The sequence below is a fragment of the Scomber scombrus genome, chromosome 18 (genome assembly GCF_963691925.1).
Source record: "Scomber scombrus chromosome 18, fScoSco1.1, whole genome shotgun sequence".
In the NCBI taxonomy this organism is placed as follows: Eukaryota; Metazoa; Chordata; class Actinopteri; order Scombriformes; family Scombridae; genus Scomber; species Scomber scombrus.
In genome coordinates, this window is record NC_084987.1 from 3,529,656 (window position 1) to 3,544,434 (window position 14,779).

The window sequence follows — 14,779 nt, forward strand, 5'->3', positions numbered from 1 at the left end:
GCTAGCTGATCATTTAGGCGTCTTCTGGCATTGCTCTATTTATATAAAGCATTGCTTTGTCCTTGTTCTGCTCGGCTGCTCTTGGTTTTTTTTTTTTTTTTTAAGGTATTGGATTCTTGCTTTTTATTTATTGCCTCGTGTGTGATTGTTCCTGTGTTACTTTTAAAAGGTTTTCAGCCTTTTTGCAAAGCCCCTCACTCTTGTCTTGTTTCTCTTTTAGTTTTTATTCATCAGCTCCACATGCCCCTCTGATGTCACTCCCATCACTCTCAGCAGTCCTGTAACCAATCTCACACAGACTCAGAGTACCGAGCCCTCAGATTAACCGATTCAAGTCTCATTCACACGCCTCCATAAAAGACCTTTTCTGTATTCACCGAGCCGAGACGGATCCTTCAATAATTACAGAAACCTCTCGTTCTCTTGCGGCAGCAGCAGCAGCAGCAGCAGCAGCAGCAGCAGCAGCAGCAGCAGCAGCAGCAGCAGCAGCAGCAGCGACAGTGTCCGGGGTCCCACGGGCAGGTAGCCTATCAAAGCCCCTCTCAGCTTCTCTAACTGTTTACAATGACGCATCGATCCGCTCTGCTTAATCCCTCCAGCAGCTCGGTGAGTTAAAGCAACAGTTACAGCCAGCACACACACACACACACACACACACACACACACACACACACACACACACACACACACACACACACACACACACACACACACACACACACACACACACACACACACATCCAACACAAACACAACAGGCATAAAAGTCAAACACAGCGTGCCGTCTGATCCCCTGACAGGGATTCTGTAGAGTCCCTGCTTTTGATCTGATCCTCTGCGCTCTAATAATTCCTCTATTGACAGTAAGAGGAGAGGGAGGAGGAGGAAGAGGAGGAGGAAGAGGAGAAGTAGAAGGAAACAGGAATGCTACTTTAAAAAAAAAAACCCACTACAACACACCTCCAAACATTTCTATACTTTCAGTTTTGACAATAAAAAACAAAAACATTTGAGAGCAAATTTGACTTCAGATGAAGGTGATCAGTGAAGTGATGATGATGATGATGTAAGTGGAAGATGAAGGTGATGCGTTACCTGTGTTGGCAATCCACATCCAGCCCTGGCTCGTCACCACTCATCCCTCGTCTGCGGCTTTAGCCGTCCTGTTCCTCTTCTTTTTTGTTGTTGTTGTTGTTTTTTTTTTTTATTGTTCCTCCTCTCCAGTCTCTTCTTTCTTTTTTCTCCCCTTTGGCCCTCTTCTTCTCTTCCTCTCCCTCTTTCGTCCTCTCCCCCCCTCCTTCCTCTTCCTCTCCCTGCACTTGTTTGAGTCTATTTCAGTAGCAGCAACAGAGGAGCCCGCTGCGACGGTGGCATGGTTTCCAGCACTTTGGCAGAAGGTCACATTATCACTCGTTGGTAAAAAGGGGGGAGGGAAGAGGAAGAGGAAGAGCAGGAGGAGTAGGAGGAGGAGGAGGAGGAGGAGGAAGGATAGGAGGAGGAGGAGGATGGATGGAGTGATGAAGGGATATCGAAGTGAGCAGGTGCCGAAGGAGGGAAAGGTGAAACAAAACGAATGAACAAATTGTAGCCGTCCACAGTTACACTTGTGATCTTTGCGAAGCGGTCCAGGTTAGAATAAAGTTGAGGCGGCTACCTCAGAGGAGAATATTTAGGTAAGATGTCCCAGAATGCTTTGAGGAGAAACCTGTGAGCGTGCATATTTGTGCAAAGCAGTTTGCCCTTTTAAAAGATCTTCAGCAGCTGCTCATCGCCTGGAAAAGAATAATTCCTCTCTTGGCTGGAGATTGAGACTCGAAAAAAATAAAAAATAAAAAAGCTCCAAAAGCTGCCAAAAAACTCACAATGTGTTAAATATCAACACAAAACAAATCCCCAACAATCAGCCTGTTCACTCTTGTCCGTCACCGCCGTGCAGTTCATGTAAATACAGATGTACTCCATTGTTTTTTTGGCACCTGTCCACACTGTGAGTCCGTGTATCACAGATTCTGCAGGGTGACCCTTGTCTTCTTTTCCCAGCCTCCCTTTTTCGCCCTCCTCCTCTGGTGGTGCGAGCGGCGCTCTTGTGGCCGCTCCATCAAAATGAGACTCAGATAAAATGATCCAGCTGCACGGGACGAGGCTGTCAGCGGCCGGCGACAGATGGCCACAGATCGCAGAGGGGGACAGATGTGAGCGAGCCAGACGCTGGAGTTTGGAGATATCTTCTAAAAAAAAAAAAAATGCTAGTTGTCGCTTTGGATGCCCCCGTACTTTGAAACCCACCTTGCTCTGGATGTTTCACTTATAACTGCACTTGTTGTCCTGTTGGTCTTTTTTTTTTTTTTCCCTCTCTTCCTACCTGTGACCCTCCTTCCCCCATCAGCAGAGCTTTCACTCTGGCTTCACTGGCCGGCTGTAATCCTGACTCCTACACTCCGTGTCACAGGAAGGGCTTGTGAGCTCTAATCATTATGTAGTAAGGATTTGTCCTCTCATTCTCCCTCCCTCCTCTCCTCTCTGTATCCCTCCCTCCCCCCCTCCCTCCCCCCCTCCCTCCCTCCCTCCACCCCTCCCCGTTTATTTCCCTCCCTCTCTGCTGTCGGAGCGCCGGCCGCCCTGCAACTCTACAACATACTACAGTCTCTTTTTTTCAGCCATCACAGTGTAATGCATCATCTCTCTTCACTCTTCCTTGACACCCGTTCATTAGCAACATATTCTCCTTTTCTTCTTCTTCCCTCTTTTTATTAGGCTGCAGCCGTTGCGCTTCATGTCTTGTCTGTCTTGCTGCAGCTTCACATCAACAGGTTTGTCCTTGAAATGTACTCTGGGACATACAGAGTCAGTGCTCGCCTTTTTTTTCTCCTATCTTTGTACTGATTCCTGTAAGTATGAACTGCATGAGCACCAGATGGGTTTCTATATATATTATTGTGACCACATGTATGTTCAGCGGAGCCTGAGCTTATCTTATAGATATTGTGTCAGTTTGCATTTCTGCTGATGAATCCCAACAAATGACTGAACAGCAGAGCCAAAGATATGAACGAGGTGATTTAGGAATGATGCTGCCGTTACATTATTTATCCAACAGGAAGCACTGACATGTTTAACCTTCCTGACGTCCTCCCGGGTCAAATTGACCCCGTCTGTTTTGGCTGTTCCTTTTTTCCTTCCTACCCTCCATCTGTCCTTCCTTCCTTCCTTCCTTCCTTCCTTCCTTCCTTCCTTCCTTCCTTCCTTCCTTCCTTCCTTCCTTCCTTCCTTCCTTCCTTTCCTCCTTCCTTCCTTCCCCCCTCCTTTCCTCCCTTCCCTCCTCCCTCCCTCATTTCCTTCCTTTGTCCTCCCTTCCTCCCTCCTTTTCTTCCCTTTTCCTCCCTTCCTCCCTCCCTTCCTTCCTTCTTTCCTTCCTTCCTCCCTTCCTTCTTTCCTCCCTCTCTCCTACCTACCTTCTTTCCTTTCCTCCCTTCCTTCCTTCCTCCCTTTCCTCCCTTCCTTCCTTCCTCACTTCCCTCCTCCCTCCTTTCCTTCCTTTGTCCTCCCTTCCTTCCTCCTTTCCTTCCTTCCTCCTTTCCTTCCTTTGTCCTCCCTTCCTCCCTTCCTTCTACCTCCCTCCCTTCCTTGACTCGAAGACAACAGGAGGGTTAATGTCACTCATTCTTACCTTAGTCACAATTCTTAACCAGATAACCAAATTTCAGGACACATTGTGAGAAATATCTGATTATGGAAACAATATATTCCATAACACCTCACTAAATGTATTTGACCACATGAACATGGCTGAACATCTTAATCCAAACCCAAGTCCCAAGTCAAAAGATTTTGGCTATTTTTAATTTTTCCTCCTATTCGGCAGGAAGAACATTTATAAAGTTTCCCTTTTGGTGCTGAGCAGTAAAACCTGTCACAGTCACAATCAACCTTTATGAGTCCGTTGCAGGCCAGTCAAGATCTTTAAAACCAAACTTCTTAACGGGCCTGACGGGTGCACAACAAGTTGAACAACTTCCATCATTCCTTCCTTCCTTCCTTCGTTCCTTCCTTCTTTCCTTTCCTCCCTTCCTTCCTTCCTTCCTTCCTTCCTTCCTTCCTTCCTTCCTTCTTTCTTCCTTCCCTCCTTCGTTCCTTCCTTCTTTCCTTTCCTCCTTCCCTTCCTTCCTTCCTTCCTTCCTTCCATCTTTCCTTCCTTCCTTCCTTCCTTCCTTTCCTCCCTCCCTTACTTCCTTCCTTCCTTCCTTCCTTCCTTCCTTCCTTCCTCCTTTTCTTCCTTCCTTCCTTCCTTCCTTCCTTCCTTCCTTCCTTCCTTCCTCCTTTTCTTCCATCATTCCTTCCTTCCTTCCATCATTCATTCCTTCCTTCCTTCCTCCCTTCCTTCCTTCCTTCTTTCCTTCCTCCCTTCCTTCTTTCCTTCCTTCCTTTCTCCCTCCCTCCCTTCCTTCCTTCCTTCCTTCCTTCCTTCCTTCCTTCCTTCCATCTTTCCTTCCTTCCTTGACTCGAGGACAACAGGAGGGTTAACCTGATGTAATAACTTTGGACCTTTTTATCAAAACCCAAGTCAAGAAGAAACCAATTGTTTTGATTTCTCCATTTACATGTGGAGACACAAAACTCTAAGTGACTCTTTGGTTCATGTTGAACATTTAAAATGAGTTATTTTCCTTTTTTCTTGTCTTGCTCTGGAGTGATGAATGATTTATTTAGCTTTAGAGTTACTGTCCACAGAAATATGTTTTTTTGTTGTTATGTGTTGATTTGTATGTTTTGCAGCAGTTGGACTGTACTTTACACTACATGAGACCAAAGCTGCTGTTTCTTTTCAACAATATTAAGATTCATTGTCTATGTGATAAATGAAAGTGAGCTTTTTTGGTCTATAAATTCTTGTTTCCTGCACAGCCGCATTGTAATGGATCCGATACATCACATCACATTATGATCAGACATCCGAGCGTTGCAGCAGCACAAAGACAGAAAAGTGAGTACAGGTAAATACATGAAAAAAATAGAGCATAATAAATATAAAAGAGTGATAATGTTAAAAATAAGAATATCAATTAACAGCAATAATTATCCAGGCTAGTAGTAGTAGTAAAGTGAGTGAAGTATTTTGGATTTGACTGTGTGTGTGTGTGTGTGTGTGTGTGTGTGTGTGTGTGTGTGTGTGTGTGTGTGTGTGTGTGTGTGTGTGTGTGTGTGTGTGTGTGTGTGTGTGTGTGTGTGTGTGTGTGTGTGTGTGTGTGTAATCTGTATTTTTCCGTTAACCCTCCTGTCGTCCTCCCGGGTCAAATTGACCACATCTCTTTTGACTGTTCCTTCTTTCCTCCCGTCCTCCCTCTTTCTTTAAGTTTTCCTTCGTTCTTCCTTTCCTTTCTTTGCTCCCTCCTCCTTCCTTTCCTTCCTTCCTTCCTTCCTTCCTTCCTTCCTTCCTTCCTTCCTTCCTTCCTTCCTTCCTTCCTTCCTTCCTTCCTTCCTTCCTTCCTTCCTTCCTTCCTTCCTTCCTTCCTGTCTTCCTTCCTGTCTTCCTTCCTTCCTTTCTTCATTCCTTCCTGCCTTCCTTCCTTCCTTCCTTCCTCCCTCTCTCCTTACTCCTTTCCTTCCTTCCTTCTTTCTTTCTTTCTTTCCTTCTTTCCTTCCTTCCTTCCTTCCTTCCTCCCTCCCTCCTTGCTCCTTTCCTTCCTTCCTTTCTTCCTTCCTTCCTTCCTTCCTTCCTTCCTCCTTTCCTCCCTCCCTCCCTCCTTACTCCTTCCCTTCCTTCCTTCCTTCCTCCTTTCCTCCCTCCCTCCCTCCTTACTCCTTTCCTTCCTTCCTTCCTTCCTCCTTTCCTCCCTCCTTACTCCTTTCCTTCCTTCCTTCCTCCCTCCCTCCCTTCCTCCCTCCCTCCCTTCCTCATCCCTTCCATCCTTCCTTCCTTGACTCGAGGACAACAGGAGGGGTTAATATAATTTTTCAATGAGCACACACAGATTTACAAGATGTGTTTAACATAATTCATTTACTAATTCATTTCTTTATGACACAGACGATGCAACACATTGAAGGATGAGATATTTAAGTGAAATTCCAGATCAATGACACCCAATGATCTCTGCATAGGTCTTCATCCTCTGCTTTAAAACCTTAGCTTAGACATTGGTCATCATCAGAGACATTATTTTTTTTACCGCCCTCCTCTCAGCACAGAACCTGAGTGCTGTTTGTTTTTGTGCGTCTTGAGTTTAAAGTTGAAATGTTTGAAAGGTCACGCTGATATTCAGGACATGAAACAGCACTGAGACAGACTTGACTTTAACAGACCCATGCAGGCTGTGTGCACTGTGCAGGTGACTCATGTATGTCTCTTCTTTTTTTCTTTCTCAAACTCACCACAATCTCGCTGCCTGGAGCTACAGTATTTTAGCTCCTTTTCCCTCTGTGGGTCAGGGCCTGAGCTCCCCCTACAGTTGAGAAGAGGAAATGCACCTTCTTTGCACGATGAATGACGCTTTAAAAACACCCATTGTTGTCTATGCATTTTGCCCTGTTTCTTAATATTTTAGCATTAGAGCCTTTACTTCTCTTTTCCACTTCAGCAATCACTTTCAATAAGCTCAAAATAATTGTGTGAGCACCTATTTATGCACATCCAGGTTACATTTGCATATATTACATTTCCCTCACAAAGACAACTGAAAACTGTAGCAGAGAAGAAAAAAGCCATTAATCTTAATTTCCCCCGCCTGTGAAAGAATCCCTTGAAAAAAAATGCATCCTTTCTCTGAGGCAGGAGGACATCAGTGGGATTTTATGAGCCTGTCAGGGCTGCACTGAGAGATGTGTCAGCTGGGCCATATTTGTTTCTCCTGGGCCGATGGAGGAGGTGGGGCCACATGACCCCAATCGATCACCGCGCCATAATAAATGTCCATGAATCCCCCTACTTGTGATCAACAGCTTATAGAGTAAAGTTGGCTTTCCCCGATCAATAGGCGATCGATTAGGCAAACGGATGGGACTGTAAAGCAAGAGATAATTACGTGTCGGCTGCTGTTGGGTGAGGTTTTTTTTTGTATTTGTGTTCTTTGTAGAAGAAAACAGGAAGATCTTCAGGGTGCACTCTTGCTGTCAGCCATGAAACACTGGACTATGGTTAATGCTCCTGTTGTCCTCGAGTCAAGGAAGGAAGGAAATATGGAAGGATGGAAGGAAGGGAGGAAGGAAGGATGGAAGGGAGGAACAAAGAAGGAAAGGAGGAAGGAAGGATGGAAGGGAGGAACAAAGAAGGAAAGGAGGAAGGAAGGATGGAAGGGATGAAGAAGGAAGGAAAGGAGGAAGGAAGGGAGGAAAGGAAAGGAAGAAGGGAGGAAGGAAAGGAAGGAAGGACGGAGGAAAGAAGGAAGGAAGGAAGGGAGGAGGGTAGGAGGGATGGAGGAAAAAAGGAATGAGGGAGGGGAGGAGAAATCTCCGTTGCCTGTTAAATTGTACTAATACGATCTTATTCAGTAGAAATCACATTTGTGTGTAAAACATTCTCACACAGAGTCATTGCAGGCAGAGACACATCTCATAAAACATCCCATAATATAAATAATAATCAGAGGGAACAATACTGTGAGTTATTTCCTCTACAGCATCTTCATGACACTATATACAACCAGGCGGTGATGAAGTAGAAGAGGTTTTAAATCTTTAAGAAACTCTTAAACTATGTGAGAGTTTAAGGCTTCACTTTGGTCTGTTAAAGACATCATTCTGTTATTTTGCCTCTTAAAGTAACTTTATACCATGTTTATAAAACCTTAAACCTAATTGTCGTCAGAATTGAAGGCTTTATGGCACAAATTGCATATAAGCACATGAGCAGTGGGCACAGTATATCAGACTGGAAACAACAAATTAATGAATAAAATACTTAACCCTCCTGTTGTCCTCCCGGGTCAAATTGACCCCATCTCTTTTGACTGTTCCTTCTTTCCTTCCTTCCTTCCTTCCCTCTTTCTTTGCTCCCTCCTCCTTCCATACTTCCTTCCTTCTTTCCTTCCTTCCTTCCTTCCTTCCTTCCTTCCTTCCTTCCTTCCTTCCTTCCTTCCTTCCTTCCTTCCTTCCTTCCTTCCTTCCTTCCTCCTTTCCTCCCTCCCTCCCTCCCTCCTTATTCATTTCATTCCTTTCCTTCCTTCCTTGCTCCCTCCCTCCTTATTCCTTTCTTTCCTTCCTTCTTTCCTTCCTCCATTCCTCCCTCCGTTCCTCCTTACTCCCTTCCTTCCTTCCTTCCTTCCTTCCTTCCTCCTTTCCTCCTTTCCTCCCTCCCTCCTTACTCATTTCCTTCCTTCCTTCCTTCCTTCCTTCCTTCCTTCCTTCCTCCCTCCCTCCCTCCTTACTCCTTTCCTTCCTTCCTTCCCTCCTTACTCCCTTACTCCCTTCCTTCCTTCCTTCCTTCCTTCCTCCATTCCTCCTTTCCTCCCTCCCTCCTTACTCATTTCCTTCCTTTCCTTCCTTCCTTCCTTCCTTCCTTCCTTCCTTCCTTCCTTCCTTCCTTCCTTCCTTCCTTCCTTCCTCCCTCCCTCCCTCCCTCCCTCCCTCCTTACTCCTTTCCTTCCTTCCTTCCCTCCTTACTCCCTTACTCCCTTCCTTTCTTCCTTCCTTCCCTTCCTCATCCCTTCCATCCTTCCTTCCAACAGGAGGGTTACTATACTATCTATAATGGAGCCATTGCTGTTCTTTATGCTGAAATCTCAACATTAACAACATAGTAAGCTTGTGTAATGTTGCTATGTCCATTATATTTATGGAGAAGTGGGAACATTCCTGTGTGCATTGATAAAATTGAGTATAATAACTTTAATATGTGAAGGTTTTAGGGAATCAATTAAGTAGCTCTGTTCATTGTAGTCAATGCAAATCAAAAAATGACCCATGCGTCTTAATTTTCTAATAAATGTTGTTATGCCTTTGATTCCACAGCCTGCAGGATCAATATAAATATGATTATGATGTGTTAGAAATATGAGCCAGAGTTGCCAGAGTCTGATGATGAGCCTTTAACTGACTGACACAAGCTGCACACTGTTGCTGTGGGCTGGCCTTTCGTAGTGAACTGTAAGGCCTGGGCCGAGCAGGTGGGCCGATCGAGGAGGAAGTAACACATGTCAGGGTCGGCAGCAAAGGGAAAGGCAGGCATATGCTCTCTCTCTCTGTGTCCTGGCCTTCTCGCTTCACTGGACAATATGGCCGAGGAGCACATCTGACCCAAAATAATATCCTCACAGACGGCAAAGCAAACGTCATCTCAGCCGTCTCCGTGGCTCAAACTCTTGGCATTTACAACCACAATTGCTCCTTTTTTTTTGGCTCGTTCTGGGTTTGCTCGGAGCTATTTTCAAACGCGTTCGTGTGACTGACGTGTGGAATAACAGCAAAGGTAAAAGGCCAAACTTGGCTATTGTAGATTCCCGAGAGGAGGAGGCTGAATTTATTCTCGTCATCTCTCAAGTATTGACCAATGGCGTCTCAGCTTACACCCTGAAACCTCAGTCTGTCTGTGGCACAGCGAAGCTTTCAGTTGCTCTCCGTCTCACTCAGTGCAACACTACAGAGACTAAATCCTAACAAACATTCACTCTGACACATGTTGTTTGTTGCTTGTGATTAAATATCGTCTTTCCAAGGATGAACATATGTGGAATGTTTTTTTAAAATACTTACTTACTTAAATACTTAAAAATATCTTCCCAGTAAAGCATTGACTTTCAGGCCAACAGATGAATAAACATCGAGGTTAAAACCAGGCTAAATTTCAAGTGTGCACATGTCAAGGTTCTATATAAACATCGGTCCTGCAGAATTTAAATGAATCTATTTTATTGTGAGGAAAACATAACAATGTAATGTATAACTAAATATAGTGTAGATGTCTTTTGACCTGCAAATGACCATGAATTTACCAGAGTTGATGGTGAGAGAAGTATTTATATTCTTCACTTAAGCAAAATATACATGCATTCTTAACCCTACTGTTGTCCTCGAGTCAAGGAAGGAAGGGAGGAAGAAGGAAGGAGGGAATGAAGGAAGGGAGGAAAGGAGGAAGGAAGGAGGGAAAGGGGGAAGGAAAGAAGGAAGGGAAGCTGTAGGAGAGAAGGAAGGAGGGAGGGAGAAAGGAAAATAAGGAAGGAAGGAAGGACAGAGGAAAGAAGGAAGGAAGGCTGGAGGAGAGAAGGAGGGAGGGAGAAAGGAAAAGAGGAAGGGAGGAAGAAAGGAAGGGAGGAAGGTAGGGGGGAGGAAAGAAAGGGAGAAGGAGGGAGGGAGGAAGGAAACGAAGGAAGGAGGGAGGGAGGAAGGAAGGACAGAAGGAAGGAAGAAAGGGGGATGGAGGAAGGAGGGAACAGAGAAGGAAGGAAGGAAAGAAGGAACAGTCAAAACAGACGAGGTCAATTTGACCCGGGAGGACGACACAAAGGTTAATATATAGGAAAGGGAGGAAAGGAAGGAGGGAGGGAGGAAAGGAAAGGGGATGGAGGAAGGAAAGAAGGAAGGGTCCAAAGAGAGATGAAGGAAAGAAAGAGATAAGGAGGGAGGAAGGACAGACGGAAGGAGGGAGGAAAGAAGGAACAGTCAAAACAGACAAGGTCAATTTGACCCTGGAAGACGACACGAGGGTTAATATATGTTCAGTCCTGCATCATTACATTGCTCATAAAGTTATATTTCTGAGGCTTTTTTCTTATATTTTTTGAAACTATGACCGGTATATTTCTTCAATAGCCACATTTGCATTCAGTACCTGCCTCTATATACACTGTGGTACTTTGACAGAAAGCATACATACATACATCAACTGGACGTGATGTGGAAGACAACAGTGTACAAAGAGAAGTTGTAGAGACACAAGTTTCTCCTCTTGTGTTGCATTTTGAGTAGATGCTCGAGACATGTTTGCTCTCCCTCGTGGCCGATACATTCAATTCAAACCTATATTATTATTAAATGCTTGCTGTATTCTACCACCGGTATCACCAACTCTGAGTTATCTCCAGATTTGTAGAGTTTCCTGCTTTCAGATCAGTTAAAAGATCACATGCTTCTAACACGTTCATTCTCAAAATATCTTAACCTTCGTGTCGTCCTCCCGGGTCAAATTGACCCCGTCTGTTTTGACTGTTCCTTCTTTCCTTCCTTCCTTCCTTCTTTCCGTCCTCCCTTCATTTTTTCCTCCCTCCCTCCTACTCTCTTTCTTTCCTCCCTCCTACCTTCCTCCCTTCCTTCTTTCCTTCCTTCCCTCCTCCCTTCCTTCCTCCCTCCTTTCCTTCCTTCCTTCCTCCCTCCTTCCTTCTCTCTTTCTTTCCTCCCTTCCAGCTTCCTCCTTTCCTTCTTTCCTTCCTTCCTACCTCCCTCCTTTCCTTCCTTCTTCCTTCCTTTCATTCCTTCTTCCTTCCTTCCTCCCATCTTTCCTTCCTCCCTTCCTTCTTCCCTCCTCCCTCCCTCCCTTCCTTCCTCTCTCCTTTCCTTCCTTCTTCCTTCCTCCCTCTCTCCTTTCCTTCCTTCTTCCTTCCTCCCTTCTTTCCTTCCTCCCTTCCTTCTTCCTTCTTCCTTCCTTCTTCCTCCTTCCTTTCTTGACTCAAGGACAACAGGAGGGTTAACATATTGCTTAAAAGTCATTGTGTCCTCCAGATTTCACACGTTTTTTGTCCTGAGAGCACTTGAGAAGTTTGCAAAGTCATATTTATCTCAACTGGATGAAAAACACAGTTGGAATTTGCTCAGTAGTAGTGAAGTGGAGGAAAAGTAGTCCATCTCCCCAAAGTGAAAATACTGAATTACAACAGTAGTAATAACATTTTAACTGAAGCAAACTACATGTGAATGAGGCTTTGAGTGAAACCTCATTCACAGCCAAAGTCATTTTTATGGGTTGTGGTGTCATCCAACTCCCGAACCTGTTTTTTTTTTTACCAGCCAGCAGCATCTGAAGCCGCCGCCGCCGCCCGCCTCAGTTGGCGTGACAACCTGCTCTGAATTCTGAGTCCACTGGGTGTCCTGAGGCTGTCTGGCAGGGCTTTTCAGCAGCTAGCGGCGTTTCGGTCAGGGCCCCGAGAGCCTGGACACAACCTGTCATGCCATTAAGCATCTGTGCTCTCTGGGAACCTTTGCCAACCTGAGACCTGTTGCCTGATGGATGGTGCAGTCACTGTAAACAACTCAACATCACTGCCCAGGAAACTGCTCCATTGTCCCCCATTTACAACCATATGTCACCTAAAAAATGAAAACAACAACTAAAATCATCCAAATATACCAAAAAATGAGGCTCAGCTGTATTTTTTTTTACAGAGCTCGTCTGTTATACGAGCAAGTTTATATCCTCGCATATCTATCTACCACCCACAGCTGAGCTTAGCTTGGCTCAATATTTACAAATGAGTGTACACAGAAGCGGTGTGTATCAACATCTCACAATCTGTCAGCGATAGACTTCCATCTTTGTCAAACACACATCTTGATGGCAGACACATTGCCGGTGTTATCCTGTAGCTCACAGAATTACAAACCGGAGGGGGAGAGATGTTGTTTGCAATCCAAACCCATTAGCTGAGCTGTCACAGACTGATACAAGGCCCCTCTGTGTTTCTGGGTGGACAGTTAAGCACAGTTGATGAATGTGATAGCAACCTATAAACATGCAAAAAGGGGAAGTTAAATCACTGCTGAAACCCCTGCAGCTAACAAACCATTAGGAGCCTTTTTTACAGTCATGTTTCAAGTCAAGCTTATTGACAAAGCTATAAGTTTCAAGTTTGATCCTCGGGGCTTTCCAATCTGTACAACGAATCAAGATGCTGTCTCCTTTTCTTAGACAGTTATATCAGGAAAAACTATGGAGGTAAACTTGGGGCAACATCAGGAGGAGAAAACCAGAGAATTAATCTCTCTTTCCAGACAGACAGACATCCAACAGGTGATGCATGTAGACATTAAATTGGAGCTGTTTTCTTTATTTGGATTGAACTATTCCCCTTTATTACCAATGAAAGAAAATCTTCAGCGTTACAAACAGTCATTTTTGTACAACAGTGTGCTTTCAGCCCAGGCGGGGAGTCCCGGTCCTCTGAAATGATGCCAACGCGGAAGTAACTTAAAACTGCATTCTATCAAAAGGCCACCAGGGGGCGACCGTTTTGGTGTCAAAAGGACTTCCGTCTCTATACAAGTCAATGGAGAATTCACCAACTTCTCACTTGATTTCTAACCTCAGTAAACGTTTTCAAAATGTGTTTATGGTCTCAATCGCTAGTTTAAAGCCTTCTTCAATGCAGTATGATGTTCATTTGTGAAATTTTGGCCTCCCTGATTTTATATGTGACGATAAAGCAGGGTATGCATTAGGGCGTGGCTACGTCGTGATTGATAGGTTGATTGGTTCACAGGTTCAGGAGGGTGCCTCATGCCCCTCCTGATGCCCATATAAGTAGAATCCGTGTTTTTTTTTTTACCCGGCATGCACCGGAAATTTTCAAGATGGCGCTGCTCAGATCCAAAACTATTCGCTTCCAAGCAGCAGTCCACAAACCAATGGGTGACTTCACGGATGTTACGTCCATTTCTTATATACAGTCTATGTTTCAGCCTTGGGTTTACATTAAAATGACCTCAGACTCTTTAGCATTAAACCAAACAAATCTGGTAAGTTTTGTTCTTTGCCTTCTTGTATAATGATGAAAACTATGGAGGTAAACTTGGGGAATCCAACAGGTGATGCATGTAGACGTTAAACTTGGATTGAAATATTCCCCTTTATTTCCAATGAAAGAAAATCTTCAGCCATTTTTTGTACAATAGTGTGCTTTCAGCCTTGGGTCAACAGTGTTTGTTTGTCTACTTCCTGTTTCAACATGACAATCCCCCTGCGCATTACGCCAGGTCCAAAAACATGACAGACCTACACTGTGCCCTGAACTCAACCCCATCCAAGACCTTTGGGATGAACTAGACTGTCATGTCTTGTCATTGTCTAACATTAGTGTTGGACCTGGCTAATGCTTTTGTGGCAAAGTGGGAGCAAGTCCCTGCAGCCAGGGTCCGAGACCTTCAAAACCTTGTTGAAAGTCTTCTTTAGAGGAGTGTTGTAGCGTGTTATACTGTAGCAGTAGTTTAATTCCCCATTGGTGTCAGAATAAGACATCAATGGGGAATTATCTGACAGGAATATTCAGGTTTCAACATGCTTGTGTCCATAAAGTATAAAATGTTGTGTAGCAGAACTGTTTACAGCCAAGAACTGTGAGATATGAGTAATACAGATATACAGAATAGCACATTTATAGTATACAACATTTTGCATATATATAAATTGAAAAGGATTTAAAGATCAAAGTGTTAATGTGTATAAAGTAAAGACAGGCAAAAAGATAATTGGACTCTTAACCTTCGTGTCGTCCTCCCGGGTCAAATTGACCCCGTTGTGTTGACTGTTCCTTCTTTCCTCCTTTCCTTCCTTCCTCCCTCCCTCCTTCTCTCTTTCTTTCCTTCCTCTCTCTTTCCTCCCTTACTTCTTTCCTTCCTCCATCCCCCTTTCTTCCTTCCTTCTGTCCTTCCTTCCTTCCTTCCTTCCTTCTGTCCTTCCTTCCTTCCTCCCTCCCTCCCTCCCTCCTTCTCTCCTTCCCTTCTTCCCTCCTTCCTTCCTTCCTTCCTTCCTTTCCTTCCTCCCTTACTTCTTTCCTTTCCTCCCTTCCTCCAATCCCCTTTCTTCCTTCCTCCCTCCGTCCTTCCTTCCTTCCCTCCTTCCTTCCTTCCTTTCCTTCTTCCC